Source organism: Chroicocephalus ridibundus, chromosome 10 (genome assembly GCF_963924245.1).
Source record: "Chroicocephalus ridibundus chromosome 10, bChrRid1.1, whole genome shotgun sequence".
In the NCBI taxonomy this organism is placed as follows: Eukaryota; Metazoa; Chordata; class Aves; order Charadriiformes; family Laridae; genus Chroicocephalus; species Chroicocephalus ridibundus.
Window position 1 is genome coordinate 18,718,385 of NC_086293.1, and position 15,894 is coordinate 18,734,278.

A 15,894-nucleotide genomic window follows, 5' to 3' on the forward strand; every position below is an offset into this window, starting at 1 on the left:
GCCAAAGGGGTGATATCACATTAAAAAAAAGACAGGCCAAGATCACGAAATGCCTGAGGAAGGCACGGATCAATCACACCTCCCCTCCTGCCGACCACCCTGCTCGCAGGAGTTGCTTCAGTAACGATAACCTCTGTGCTGGAGAGGGCATCTCCCATACGACAGGCAGCTAGAAATGAGCTGATCAAGCAGGAAAAAAGCGTCCAGGATTGAATTGCAGGAGAGCTGCAGGTGTTATGGTAATTACAAGAGTTTGGCAAACCATGGGAACAGCACACGTTCCTAAAACGACAGCACGGGCTTTTATGCTTTCATTGCACATCTGTGCATGAGTGTCTCAGCCCCCCTCTCAGGCATTTTGAAAGTACACCAGGGCCACGCAAAGCCTTTGGGTGACGATCCAAACACTCAGCAAAGCGATAAATGGGATCACAACCCGCTCTGCTCTTTCGCACCAACTAGACCAGCTGCTAAGGATGGGAACGTGTTACACGGTGAGAGGTGACTCAGGGGGATGCTTCGTGGCACCGTGGCCGTTACAGAGCTGGGGAACCTGTCCCTGCTGGACAACTTCAGCTATTTTGCTTTTTTGCTTGGTGAATCCCCCCCATCTCTGCAGGAGACAGAGCATAGCACGCATTTCACACCTTTTTGCAAGCTAGCCCTGAGGGAATTTTTTTTTTTTTCCTAGTGTTTTCCCCCCGTATTTGTACAATTTCCAATTTTGCCAGAACTTCAGCATAAGGAAATAGATTATTTTCCACTATAAGGCCCCAGCAATAAAGCAACATTTATTATAGCCTGTATTTCCCCATCTCTGCTGAAGCAGAATTCTCCTGTGGAAGGAAAAGCCATGCAAGTTTACCAGCTTTTACTTTTCTATGCATCCTGTTAACACACATTACAGTTTCCCGCTCATTAATCCTGCAAAGGAGCATTTACAGTGTATTTAAAATGGTTTTCCTCCTTTACTAGCTCCCTGCGGTGCCGTCCAGTTTCTGATCTGAAGAGCAATCAATAAATAAGCTCTGCCGTCCGCCGGGGTTCCTGGCTGCCCAATTAGAATAGCAAACCTCAACATGCTGTTTTATTATACGATGGCAGCAGTCGGCTTTGGCGCAGCTCGCAGCGCCTAATGCTGGTTTTAGATGTTTGTATTTGAGTAACAAAGCAGTGTTGGCCTGGGAAGTCAGCAGGGCTGTTCTCTGCCAAACTACACACAAATGCACTCACCGAGGACCGGAGTTTCCATCGCAGAGCGCTTTCGCCAGCTAGTTGCGTGGAGGTTGATGGCCATGTCATCATTTTAATTGCTCGAAACACCGAATGGGAGGATTTCTGGCTTGTCAAGGACATTGTATGGAAAAGAGACGTTACTAATCTCTCCAAAGCCTAACTGGTGAGCAGGTCCTTAAAACAGCTGAGCGGCAAGCAAAACACACACAGCGAGGGACAGCATGGACCATGGCTCAGAGGGAAGGTGCTGCCGGCAGGTGAGCTCCTCTCAAGCTGATAAATAAATAAAGAGCCTCGTGAGAGGGACCATAAACAGAAAGTGCTGTTCCATCTCATATAGTTTTCAGAAAGAGGGATATATTTTCTTGGGGCACAGCAAATGTACTTTGTGGACCCCTGAGTTGGTAACACCAACAGTTGCTTGTGCCAGTGGGGTCCCACCACCTCTCCCCAGTGCCTCACCAGCAGGAGACAATGGGCATCCACTGATGCTACCAGTGAAAAGAGCAGCTCAGCTGGTCTGGATCAGGCCTGAGGAGCCTGTGGAGAAAGCAAGGACCAAGTAGTGGGCTCTGCCGGCCTCTCCCACAGCCATGGCGATTCGTGCTCTGCAGCAAACCTGTGCTGATGAGCACAGCACTTGGTGTGAAAGCAGCAGGACACGATAGAAAGAGCTGGTTTGCAGATAGCTGAGAAGAGGAGCCCTGTTTCACCAGACTGAGGTTCCTAAATGTATTTGAACTGAAAACCAAGCTAACTCTCCAAAGGTGTCAACGGGAGGGGACCATATGGTTTTGCAGGGAAGCACCGCCTTCTTCAGTTACCTAGTTCCTTGGGTCACTGAGCTCCACGGAGAGCTTCAGAGAGCACGCTTGCACAGAAGAGCAGTTCAGTCCACAGTGTTCCTCATCACACTAAGGAAGGTACCACACTGGAAGAAACAGTTTACCAAGTAGACGCTGGTGGAGGAAGAGGTGGGAATCTGCAAGAGACAGCAGTGTCCCCATGTCACCATTTCCCTTCCCTTTAACTCACCCCTGCAAGGTCTAGCCCGCAGCTCAGCCAGTGAGTCCAAACCCAGGCTTGTCTCACTGCACTCCCACTGCTAGACCCCAGCCTGCCCTCCTGCTCCCCTGCCCGTCACAAAACCACCCAGTCAGCCACACCACTCCCCAAAACCAGTAACTTTTCAACATAAAATCAGATGCATGGCAAAAGCAGCAGCACGTTCAGATCAGCCACCACAGCGTGGCACCTCATAGGTGATGAGCAGACTCGGCTCCAGGAGACAGCAAACCCAAACAGCCACCAAATGCAGAGACCCTTCCCACAGATGGTCTCAAACATTTGATTAAAATACGTAGCTTTGTATTTGAGGCACACCGTTACAGGGGATGCCTGTGGGTCTGAAGAGCCTGACGTCCATCTTCCGGCACTGCCTTACACATTGCAGGGCGGGTCCCCGCCTGGTCCTGCATTCTGCTCCTCACCCCCTAGATATTGGGAGCAGAAGGGAGAGCATCCTAGTACAACTGCATACAGGTTTGGTAACGGCAATGTGGACTACAAACTGCCATACTTATAAACGTCATTAAAAAAAAAAAAAAAAAAAAATGTGTTTGGATGTTTCAGCGTCACAGAGCTCAGACCAGCACCCGGAACGAAGAACAACGCAGAAACAAACTTTTCCCAAACAGCACACTGACTTTCACTAACAGCCTTAAATCCCTCTTAATCACAGAAGTACAAGAAGCAGATACGGAAATAAAGGATGATGGTGGCCACTCATCAGGAGACAGCATTATCCTAGGTGAGCCTCTTCCAGGAGTGAAGCAGGGATCATTAGAGAACTTGCTTGTCCTTATTTAAGCCTCCCCAACTCTGGCAGGAGCCCAGTTGACCTGCTGTTACCTGGCAGGTAAGCACAGGTACGAGACACTCATTACCCTAAGCTAAGGCTGTGCCTCCCAAGAAGTAAAAAAGACAAGAGATTCCCAAATTTCCTGCTTCCTGAGAGAAGCAAGACATTTTGCACATCCATAAAATAGATCTCTTCTGAGCTATTTGGCCTATACAATAACCAGCCAGCACTAACTAGCTGCCAGCCTAACACCAACAAAAATGCTATATTCCTTCTCCCATCCTATTTTTAAGCACTGGCATTAAGAGAGAAGACACCAGGGACTTAAATCTGTGGGAAGTCTTTAAGAGAGAACGCATTTCTTCCACCTGCGTTTTGCAGATAACACCCTAAATTTCCAGCTTTTCTGACTTATTCACGTTAACTTTTCTACTGTACTACCCGCCCAGTGAATGGATGTTAGCAGGCAGCAGGCAGAGCCGCAGACACCTCTCACAGGTAGCTAGAGCATCCTCCAGGGAAGGTCTCTGCATCCTTCTCTCAAGTAGCTGAGTGCTTCCTCCTGGTCTCTCTCCTGAGTGCTCAGCCCTCAGGTGATGCACATCACGCTTGATCTGTCTCCATTAACAACTTGCCTACTTTTAATAGATGTTTGATTTTTATTTCCCCCACCCCCACCCCCGCCAAGTGATAGGGTATTCAGATTGGCGGCTGCAGCCAAGAAACCCTCCCAGAAAGTTTAGTGGTAAATGGGCACAGAGGAAATAATTCCTGACTCCCCTGAAGGGAGTCCTGATAGAATGGAGACATGCAGGAGAACTAGGCAGCCCCATCAAACTTGCTGCTGTCAGCCAACGACCTGTCCGGAGGCGGAGGGAGACAGCTCTTTTGCAGGAAAGCCACATGCAGCTGTGAGGAAGAGTGGCTGCCCTCCTCAGGTAGCATTTTAATTAGGAAGACCTTTTTCTTACAGTCTCTGTGTTCTACGACTGTGCTTTGCTGTATTTTCACTTGAGACGAGGCTGATGCTCCAGGCCAAACACTGCTGCCGGGAAGCGACACCTCCCGGGGGATATTGCATAGCTGTTTGTCAGGGCCCTTTCACACCTCCCTCGGAAGCAGCCGGTGCTGCCCACGCCCTGAGACGGGCTCCCAGAGCCGATGAATCACTGGTTTGATTAAGCCTGGCAATTCCTACCAAGTTGGACCACGGCAAGACACGTGCTTTGGATCCAGAAGGTGCATAGCAAAGTCTGGGCATAGAGTTTGGGCTACATCACACCAGAGGTTTGCAAGGTGCAGCGTCAGCTTGAGTCTGTTCCAGTAAGTGGTGGGGCACACCAACAGGCATTTCACAAGAGAGGTCTCCCAAATCAGTAAGATGGTTACAGTCACCGGCAGAATGGCCCCAGAACCACCCTGACCCAGGGCCTTGCTGCTCCAGGATGGTCCTTCTTGTTCCCAGAGCCAACGCTGCGACTCTCCTTCCTTCAGTTTCAGCAAAAGCTGGAAAGTAACTGAGCACCCCCTGCAACGAGGGGCTGCATGCGCCCAGTGCTGCTGCCGCAAAGCTTGGGATGGGACCAGACCCCCCCCAAAATCTACATTTCCAAAACTCCCGCAGCACCTGAAACTCTCATGGTGGCTGAGACTGGTGGCAGCGCAAAGGTCTCCCTGCTGGCAGTGGGGCTGTCCCTAACGCTGTGCGATGGGTTAAACAAAAGCATAAGCGCCGTGCTGTGAAAGGCCTGAAGTACTGGTGGTTTCCTCTGCTGCCGAAACAGCCTCATCTCCCCAACTCGTACTAAGGCCAAGCCCCATGGAACTGAATCTTTGCTGAACGGAGCCCTAAATAACTAAATCAATCATTCTCCAGCGTACGATCCGTCACTGCCCGCTGAGCTGCCATTCCCGCTTCCCCTGGCCTCTCTCTTAATAGGCTCATATTGACATTTAACAGTGAACGGTACAGATGGGAGCCGCCGCACGCGGGTGCCCCAGAGGGGTCGGCAGGCCCTGCAGACAGCACCCCCCGGCGCCGCGCGCCAGCCGGAGCCTGCAGACGCAGCACCTCACGCCGCGCTAATGACCACGACAAATCGCTGACGACGCTCAGCCGGTTCGCACCAAGCTGCTCTGACGCTCCTGGTTGATACAGGCACTGATGAGTTAGTGACAGGGAAACATTAGTCATCCCCAGTCCACAAATGCCAACCAAATCTCTCGTGTTCCCCCCCCGCAATGCCCTGCCTGCGGTGCAGCCGTGAAAGGGAAGTTTGTTCTGCGCTGCCTGGACCACCCACCCGTGCTGAACTGAGAGGGGCGACAGAAAGAAGAAGGTGCCAGGACACAGCACCCTGCTCCCTCCACCGAAGAGGTACCTCTGTAGAGACCAAGCCACCTTGTAGGACCTCTTCATCCATGACCCATGCGTTGCAGGCTTCCGCTGGAAAGAACTAAGCCACATGCATGGGAATGCCGGTACTCCTCCACCTTCCCCATACGTGAATTTCAAACACCAGTGCAGAGACCTCAGCATCCACATAGTCAGGCCTGGAGCAAGAGCTGTCTGTGGTTAGACGCGGAAACGTGTCTGCACTAGGGAAGCTGATAGGCGCTGAAAGCAAAGGCAACGACACCGCCACATGCAGAGTCCATCCCACTCTGGGTTTAACCTAAACTTATGCTCTGAAGTGGTCCAGACTGGCCGGGGGAGGGAGGGCCGTGCTGAGGGCTACCCCAGACTACGGGCTGGCAGCCCTGCAGCTGTGCAGTGGCTGGGCATTAACTTCCCCATATAATTAGTATCTAAGGGATACACTTGACGATCAGCTTACAAATTCTCCTGGCCCCTGGCAGGACCCTACATGTGCCTTGCTTGTTTGCCTGAGTCCCTCACCCTACAAGCCCTGTATCAGCTTTTATTATTGTGGCTACGATCACATTACATCTATGTATTAATTAAAGTGTAAGTCATAAGTTTTCCTCCCCATGAGCTTACAAGAGTTCATTCTGGGTCTATGAGTGTTTCCAAGGCCAAGGGGAAACCACGGCACTCTGCAGGAGAGGGAGGAATACCTGGCTGGTTGGCCAAGCTCCCAGTATTTCACTGGACACAGCAGGGAACAATCCAGGGAGATGTGTTTTGTGGCTTTTTTCTAGTGAGGTCAGGCATCACGGTATTTTAGCTGGATTAAGGGTCTGCAGTCACACGCCTCATCTTTGGTTTTCATGAGCTGTGCTCTGCTGTGTGGGGCCTGAGGCTGAATCAATCGTTGCTGAATCAATCGGAGCTTCACCTTTTGTGCAATTAGCTCAACATTTCTGGAACAGCACGGATGGCCTCGTCAGTGGGAGGGCTTTACACACACCATTAACCAGACCTCGGCTCTGAGGGGCTGGGTGACGGGAGCCCACCACTTTGGGCTGCCTGGGGACCTGGCCCCAGGAGCTCAGGGGAGGAGGGCAAGGTCCCAGTGCCTGTGGGGAGTCGGGCTGTACGTCAGCAGGAGCCTCCAGGAGGGTTTCAATGCCAGCTGCTGACAGGGTGCCTTGCAGCATGGAAATCGCCCCCCAAAATGAGGGGAGGCTACTGTGGGAGGGCCAGGGCCACTCTCACATTGCAAAGGCAGAAATTCCCCCTTCTTCCCACCCCATAAAGGTTTCTGGCCCAGTGTGAATCTAGGTCATAAGCACAAGAGAAACACAAACCCTGAGCATTCAAGAGAAAGAAGGGAACAGGACACCTGAGCTTCGATTCGAGATGGGGCGGGAGACATCCTTCGAGGAGGGAGTTAGAAGAGACAAACTGCAAACACCCATTTAAGCTCCTCATCCCACACAGCTCAGCCCAAGAGGGCGTCAACCCTTTCTAAATATCCCTGGGAGAAGCAAACTGGGAAGGGGCGCAAAGAAAGCTGCCGATGAAAAAGGCATGACATACATAAGGGGTGAAGGCATGCGTGGTCCCAAAGGCAGCTCTCATCTTCTCACCCCCTCCTTGCTCCCCCTGCAAAAATCTGTGTCAAAGGACTGTGAAACGCGGTGTTCTGTGTAAAGTTTTTGGAGTCAAAACCAAAACAGCTTTCATGGAGCAAAGCTGCTTTAAAAGTCAGAGATGACTCAAAGGATGACACATCCTTAGTGCCTGCTGAGGAACTCCAAGGGGAACCCCAGCCAAGGAACTCGCTGCATACTGAAGTACACTGAGCTGCTCTCGCGGCGCTGCCTGTGCACAAACATCCTCCGTATCACAGGATAACCTTAAGGCGAACAGCTTTGAAAATCCAGAATTAGACATTGCTATTAGACATTACAAGAGAAGAGATGCTGGCTTTTAATGTTGCTGCCACCCTGAGACTGGATTGCACAGGTAGGAAGGAATGCCGTGTTTGTTTGCGTTACTCACCAGGAGAAAAGACATCAAGAGCATCCACTGGTAGCACATTTCTGCCTTCCACAGGCACGCATCAGCCTGTGCTGGACTCCACCGACAAAGCTACCGACAACATATAGGCAGCCTCAGGCCAGTGCAACTGCACGGTGGTTTGCTAGACTGCAAGACCTTGATCAAGTTCGTTTTCAGAGGAAGACATTAAAAATCTGAATTCCAGTGCAAGATGCAAGTTGTGACAGCAGAGAACAAACAACTTCACATCCCTACGTGGAAACTTCCTTTCTGTACACCTCTGTCCACACACGATAACCTCTGCAGCTGCCACCCTATTGGTAATAGCAGAAAGCAGAGCATCAGTCCAGGAGATCAATCCATGTTCATTCCATAAAGATGGGACACGGTACCAATTTTAAATCCCAGCACCGGTTTCAAATGGATGACGTGCTGGCAGCTGACTCCACAGCCACCGAGCAATGTCCTTCTCCATAAATGCTCACAAAAGAAAGAAGGCTGAAACAAAGGTACTGACCAGTCCCAAATCAAAGTATCGTACACCCGTTCATTTACATATTACACTAGAGGCAAAAGCTGTGCCTCATTTGACAATGTCAGAAAAAGAAACTTAGACAGCAGAAAAGGAAAAAGACTTACTCCTATGCCAAATTATCAGACTGCCAAGGAATAAAACCTTGTCATATATCATTCATGCACTACATACAGGCTTCACACTTCCGTAGCCTCTTCCTTCCATCCTCGGATCTCCAAGCTGTTTGCAAACATAAATGAATAAAACCTCTCACCTCCCATGAAGCAGGTAATTTGTTTTTATTAATACATAAATGATAGAGGAAATTAATTAAGGAACAGAAAGGGCAAGAGGCCCAAGATCACACAGCAAGAGCACTTTAATCATGACATTTTAGCCACTTAAGAGTAGCGCTTGCATGTTAATGCTTTCCTGCTCTCCAGCAAGCGTTTGCAATGGACCGCATTTCCTCAGACTAAGGACTCTGCCTGGCTTTGCAACTTTGCCACATCAGGGACGGGGAGTTTTTCTTCACATTCACACCGTCGCACCTCTGTCCCCTGGTTTAATTATTATTTATGCTGAATATAAATAGCGAAGGAGATGATCCTAAGATGAATAATGAAAAGGCAGCAGGAGACAAAAAAAACTGCTCCAGTCAGCTAGTATCCTACCTGCTTTATATTAAACACGTCTTAGCACTGGATCTCTGCATACCAGAGGAGGAAGGGTGAGTTTTAGGGCCATTGCACAATATGAACTTCCCCAATGTATCACAGTTACGGAACCTCCTGTGCCGAATAACTTTGTGCTGATCCACGGTGGAAATTCAGAGTGTTCAACAGCCCTTGAAATTTCTAATTTGGACGTTCCCATAGAGGAGTGGTGCAGTGGGTGCATTTCTTGCTACTGTACTGCGCATTGGATGTGGGATCAGGTACTCTTTGGAGCCTGACCGCACTCCCTGAAATTTGTAGTTCTATTTTAATTATTAAGCCATGCATATCTATCTGCTTTCCCATTTGCATCTAGCGCCTTTAACGACAAGAAAATACATCCTTTTTAAACGCTAACCTAGTAAGAGGTATTAGGAAAAGCGAAAGCTATTACATGCGCAAAATTTCAGAGCAATTAGTCACAGAGGCAGAAGCACAGACGCAAGATTAGTTCTCAAGTCTGTGCTTTCGCCTGCTTCCCCACATTCCTGAGCAAAACTTCGCCAGCAGTTTTGCTCAGACCCAGGAGGCGGAGGCTACGCTCAGCACCACCATCACGCGTGGCACCCGTACCCAGCACCCACCAGGCCATTAGGAAGCGCAATGCCCTTCAGTCCACATCTCCTACAGCTCTGCAAGGCTCCGAACCGGGCGCCGGCTGGCAGGGAGAGACTGGCCAAAGGGCAGGACTCAGAACAAATTCAGACATAAAGAAACAGGAGTTTTCTTTCTCTATTTACCTGCAGCCGACATGATCCCACTGAAGTAAATATCCCCTGTGGATAAAATAGTAAGTGCATGTAGAAATGGAACACAAATAGCTAAATTCTGTTCATGCGAAGATTTCTTCCCCTGACAGTGCTATTCTAGATGCATCGCTGCATATTTGCAGTGGAAGATGGGAATACTTCTGGCATTAAAGATAGTGACATTCTTAATTTACCTCACATGTGGGAAGGTGCGTGTGGGAGGAGTGCGATCAACTCTTAGGAATAAGTCCTATGCAGTTTAATAAAGAATAGTACACATTTCCCCTAGGATTTTTCTTTTAATAAAGCTCAAAATTGTAAGAGAAGGCTCTTTGCAAGAATTTAGAAAAAAATAACTGAGGGAAATAAATCTCATACTGTGCTCCATCTTGGAAGATTTTGAGTACTCTGTGTGTGTATATATATATAGAGAGAGAGAGAGAGAGAGATTAAATTATTAAAAAATGGAATCCAAATTATTCTGCTTTTAGAACACTCTTGAGCACTTACTCAAGCCTGCTCGCTGATCCGAATATCTTTAGATTTTTGGATTGTTCCCAGTTTTGAACAAATCTGTGGCTACAGTTGTGTTGTGGCTACGAACACCTGCGAGTGACCAGCCTGTGGACTGTACCTCCATTCCTTGGAGGGGACCGGAGCCAGGCAGGACCCATCATCCCAGAGCGTTCGCACCCAGAGCCCTGTGAGAAGCCAGGTCTCCCGTGAGGGCAAGCGCGAGGAGCCCCGTTTGAGGAGAATTTCCCAGGGCACCTTTGCTGAATACTCTTTCATGATGAACACATGCTACACCATGTTCTGCAGCCACGCAGGCTGCGCCTTCCCTGCACGGCATCGAAATCAGCCTCCCCTCCGTACCTGGAGTGCTCTGGCTGGGAGCCACCGCTCCGGTACCTGCTGCAATCAGCAACAGTCACCTGTACGGCGTAGCAAATGCCTGCACCACCAACCTGTTCCCCCCCCAAAAAAATAAAAAAAATAATCAAGGTTGGTTTTCAGCACCTGAAGGGGCTCTCGCTGTTGTTAGTTAAGATCTCTCTCCGCAGGGCACTCCACCACCGACCCACGGCTTCGCTCAGCCGTGCCCTGAGCCTGGAGGGCAGCTCAGCCCAGCCCCGCACCCCCACCAATCTCTATAAGCTGGCAAAAATATTTAGGATGGGATGGGATGGGATGGGATGGGATGGGATATTTTCCGTTGGAAGGGACCTACAACGATCACTTAGTCCAGCTGCCTGGCTGCTTCAATTCCACGAGCGGAGCAGGGCTCCCAGCAGAAGGTAAGCACATGCAGAAGTGCCTTTCTGCCCCCCAGCAGCTGCTCGACTTCTAGCGGGAAATTACAGAGTAAAGGTGCCACGGGGGGGGTCCAGATCCACCTCCAAATACAAGAGCTACAAATAGCTTATTTTCCTCTGGCTGACAGTACATTAGCAAACCTATTTTTGCCGTTCATAGATGTTCACGGAAGACCTAAAGATAGTCTGTTATTGTCAACACAAAATGCAATTCAATTCCCTAAAAATATCAGGAACAGGGGGTATGAAGAGTTTGTTTTTCACCGGTAATGCACTTTTTCATTATTGCCCTGGATTAAAATTAAATTGCTAACATAAGGGCAAGCAGATGAATCCATGGTTATGATAGCATAGAGAAATGTCAATACAATGCTTGTACACTGTATGCTCCCTCAGTATTTAAAGATTCTTATCTCTAGAATAATATAAACTGAAACACATTGTGGGGGCCTTGCGCTATTAAATGAAGCAACACTGCACGTATTGCTTCGCTGCTGGGTGCTGTTGTCAGACAGGCGGTATATAACGTTTTGAAAGGAAGTTTCAGGCTTTGCCTGCTTTCTGGGTTTGCCTGCACAGGGACCCATCGTAGCGGGTGTTCTCCTGCCTGCAAACCCAGTGGTAACATTGGCAAAATACTGATAAAAACGCTAAAATTGTGTACCAACCCTAATCAAAACAAGCCCGTACCAAACCCCGCATCTTTGTAGAGGGGGAAATGTGCTGTCAGTTTTTGTGGACAGAAAAAAATAGCGACTCAAGTTCTTAAACATTTAGTAATGCAGTAACGGCTTAAGGGGTCAAAGGAATTGCATAATTTCCAATTCCAGAGAAGAACATAAAAGTAATTGAGAAACAAACTGCTGTTTCGGAAAAGGACACATCCACGCGTTCTTCCAAGATGCTTTGTAAAGGCAACCTCTGCTCTGAGAGGATCTTTTCTCTTGCCGGGGTGGCAGCGCGCTGAGGCGGAGGCTGCAGCCAAACTCCACGGAATGGAATTGAATCTCACGGCCCCCCGCGTTCCCCCATCCCCAGAGCTGGGGCTGGCAGCTCCAGCTCCGCCCTGGAAAACTTCCTTTACAGACCCTATTTCTGCCAGAGTCACTGTTCTCCTTGGTTTTCCTTTTTAGCTGCTGAAGAGTAATTTAATTTGCAAAATACATATTTTCGCACTTGTTTCAAAGCGGTTTCATCACTAAGCCCTATATAAATACATGGGCACAGTGATTGACAGAAGGAGGTTACCAACAACAACCACTTTCAACCAATTAATTAGGAAGCGCTTTTGATGGAAATGACATACACGCCGATAATGTCATTTTTTCTCAGCAACCCTTTTCCCTGGGATTATTCCCAGGATTCTGCATGGATGCACTTTCCCCGTGAGACCACTGGCCGGCACAGACACTTGGCAGTCCCGGAGAGAGAACTGCCGCCAGAGCAGGATTAAAGCATGTGAAGCTGCAGGAAACAAACCCCGTATAGCACAGCCCGCACACGGCCCTGCCAGCCCTTGGGCTCTCTCAGGAGATCAGAAAGGAAACCACGGCTTTGTTCTAGGAAAGTCATAAAGGGCTTCAGAAGTCACATTACCAAAGAGCTCTGCAGGCACGGGCCAGAGTGCAGCATTTTGTTATGTAGTCTCACCTTGCTGGAAACACGCCGATGGCTTCTAAGGAAAAAGAATAGGGATTTGGTTTATTTCCATAAACTCAATTCTTTCTTTCTTTGCATTCTGGCCAACTGTTGAGGCTCATGCTTCTCTACATTGCCGCTTGGAAAAGATTCATCTAAAATAATACAGAAAAAAAAAAAAATATCACTGGTTGTTGTTGGAGTCTCAAGGGAGTACAAAATGAAAAAATAATTCTGGACAATTTCTGCTCTTCCTGTAATGAAAAAAGTAAATGCAAGTATTAAAGTGACACCTCCATCAATTTAGAATTAAGGAATCGACTTTTCCTGTCTCGAGTCAGAACAAACGTCTGCCATAGGAAAAGCAGCTAATTCATTCCTCAATGCAGCCTTTCCATGTATAAGAAACAATATATTACACAAGCTAATATAGCTATTGAATTATACTGTACATGATTCTTGTCTCACTTTTCTCTTCCGTGCTTTCACTAATTGAGCTTCTGTTCTTTGTTATTTGTACAACAGTGTCTCAGGGGATCCTCTTGTTCTCCTTATAAAAATGTAACTTAAGTGGTGCCATAAAATAACCACGTCTTTGTATTAACTTGTATTAATGGGTGCACTTTAACTGCATAGCTGGATCATTTAAATACTGGAGAGGACACGCAGAGTATATACAACGCTTGCACAGTGTTTACACTGTCTTCCCACACATTTTGCCAAAACTGTGTTGCTCCAAGACCTGTGACACGCTAAACAAAAACAAATTTGAGCGCCAACAAGGGCAAACCTCTAGAACGGAAACACATAGTATGGAAATACAAGTGTTATTTACCATAAATCATATGGCTGAGATCTTTAAAAGAAGCTCCTTTCCTATGGGATCTTGATGTTACTGAAAGGAGTCACCCTTCAGGATGCGATACTCCCCGCAGGAGAGCTGAGCGTTAATGCTCCACAATTATGCTTCATGAGCCCTCGCCATATGCCGCACGCAAAACACATGTAGTTTAGAAATCAAAGCTCTATCCTGCAAGCAGCTATGCGAAAGCTCAGCCATATTCATGCAAGTTCTGGCAAGTAAAGGAAACTGTAAAATTAATTACGTGAGTTGGAATTTATGGGCTCAGGTATTTACATAATGATTACAATCAACAATGTGTTTATCTCCATTTTTATTCTTCATCTATGCGCTTGACATTTATATCAGTCACACAAATTACACATTTAAAAAGGGAAAAGGTAATTCAGGTCAGCCAGGAAAAGTTCTCTTTGGGATCAAACTGGAACAAGAGCTGCACAGGATGGAAACTGTCCTCCACGTGCATCTGCCATAAACCACGCTGATGCATTTTAGGCTCCAGCACGGGAATCATTAGACCCCTGAGCACCCGGCGGTCTGGCCCTCAGCCCCTGCTCGGCCCGCCTGGAAACGCGGAGCTGGCAGCAGACTTGTGTTCCCACCACGTGAGGATGCTGACAGGCGAGGAGGAGCTCACGCTGCACAGCAAAGGTGAGGTCGGGTGGCAAAGGGCTCCTAGGTAGACAAATTTACCCTCTCAAAACGAAACCTGCCCCTTTGAGCGCAGTACACCTGGAGCAGCCCCCAGTGCTCTGTGCTGTGGATGGCTCTGGGACATTTTGAGGCCAGAAATGACCCCCCCGACCACGCTCCGCACCAGCTGGCTGCTGCAGAGAGGCACAGCGTATCTGCTCCTGCGGGGCACGGGGTTAAACGGGTACCCAGCCCCTCGCCAGCTGACAGTAAAACACTGCAGGGCTGGAAGATAAGACCCTGTGAAGGTGAAGTCTGAGGGCACAAAATCCCACAGGAAGGCATCCGTTTCCAAAAACACCCTCAGAGGGCTGCTCGCTCGCAAGTGCCACCGCCTGGCATGTGCCGTCTTCATTCCAGTTCCCTCTGCACCCCCCCCAGTCCAGTGCGGTACTTGCAAACGAAGGCAAAGAGAGGCAATCGCAGTGACAGACTACAGGGTTCCGCGGTGCAAAGTACACACTGTTTACAGCTGCTTGCTGCTGAATTTTAAATTAATAATCAGAGACGCGGCCTCTTCTGAAGAAAACAGTAAGAAAATACCTTTACGCTAACTTTCTGCCCCTCTGTGGCAGATCTGCAAGGAATTCATGGCAGTTTTCTGTTCGGACTGTAGTGAGCAGGCCGTGCCGGTGCACGCGGGTCGCAGGAGCGAGCTCTATCGAAGCTGGCCGTGGCGTGGGCAGTCACAGCCCCTGCGCTCCACTTGGACGTCCTTTCTGGGACACGTTTCTATGGGGCGTTCCCTGGATGGCACTCATCTTTACATTGCTAATGAGCGTTTTCTTCCAAAGATCAGTTCTTTACGCATTTTGGCACCTGACCTACACGCAGCACCTCCAGGCAAGCTCTATTATACATTACATAAGCACCGTAAGGAAAGGTATATTATGTGTCTTATATTATACAGGTATATGTGTATATCTTATGTATATACACACATACATGACCGCTGTATTGTTTTTTCTAAAGCCTGTCAGATCATTACATTATAACAGAGAGGCTATTACAGACAGGTTTAGTTAGCTGTGCATCATTTCACACCTTCATTACAATCTTTACCGGGAAAATGGATTGCTTTTGAGCCTCTCTCTGTTCTCATTAAACTTCCACTCTTGCGAGGTGTCAGAATTGTAAAATGCCTAATATGGCCAGTTAATTATAACACCGCTCACTGCTTTAGCCTTTTCAATTACCCGCGTTTCCACTGGCTGAAGCAGCCAAGCTCCCACCTAGGGTTAGTCAGACCAAAACTAACAAGGGAGACCAAGAGGTGGCCAGCAAGCAGAGGACAACATGCTCTGCCGGCCAACAGAGGACCTGGAAAACCATCAGAAAGCTCTCCACCAGCAGGAGACGGCATTTCTCAGAAGGTGGAAGGGGAAAGTCTGTGTTCACGCAAGGATGAAAGACGGAGGTGCAGTGTGGTTTTCAGCTTCCTTTGCTAATACTGGTTACTAAAAGTCCAACGTTGTAAACATTATTAAGGAAGCTGTCCTGGGAGTTGCTCAGGGTAATAGCAGTATTTGTCAGAACAAGAATTGTCAGAAATTAGCCTGAAATCACATAAGCAACTTTGATTTCTGCTTCAGGATACAAGCTGCCAGATAGCTAGGAGTTACCTCTCTCCTTGAGCACTGTCACATTCTTCCACGTGTGGCGAGACCTGCAAAAACACCGTCTGATGGCAGCTCCCAGACACTGGAAGTCTCCTCCTAGTCCAACGGGACCACTTCCACTCCCTTCTGCAGATGGGAAGAGCGTGAGGGTTTAGACAGACTCTCTGAGGCTTATGCAGAGCAAACTGCTCCCACATCCCTTGAGTTTCTGGTGATACGGTATTTTGGGGCTGACATGAAGCTTTCTGAAGTTTCTTAACAGCTCAGACACTTTGGTGATGG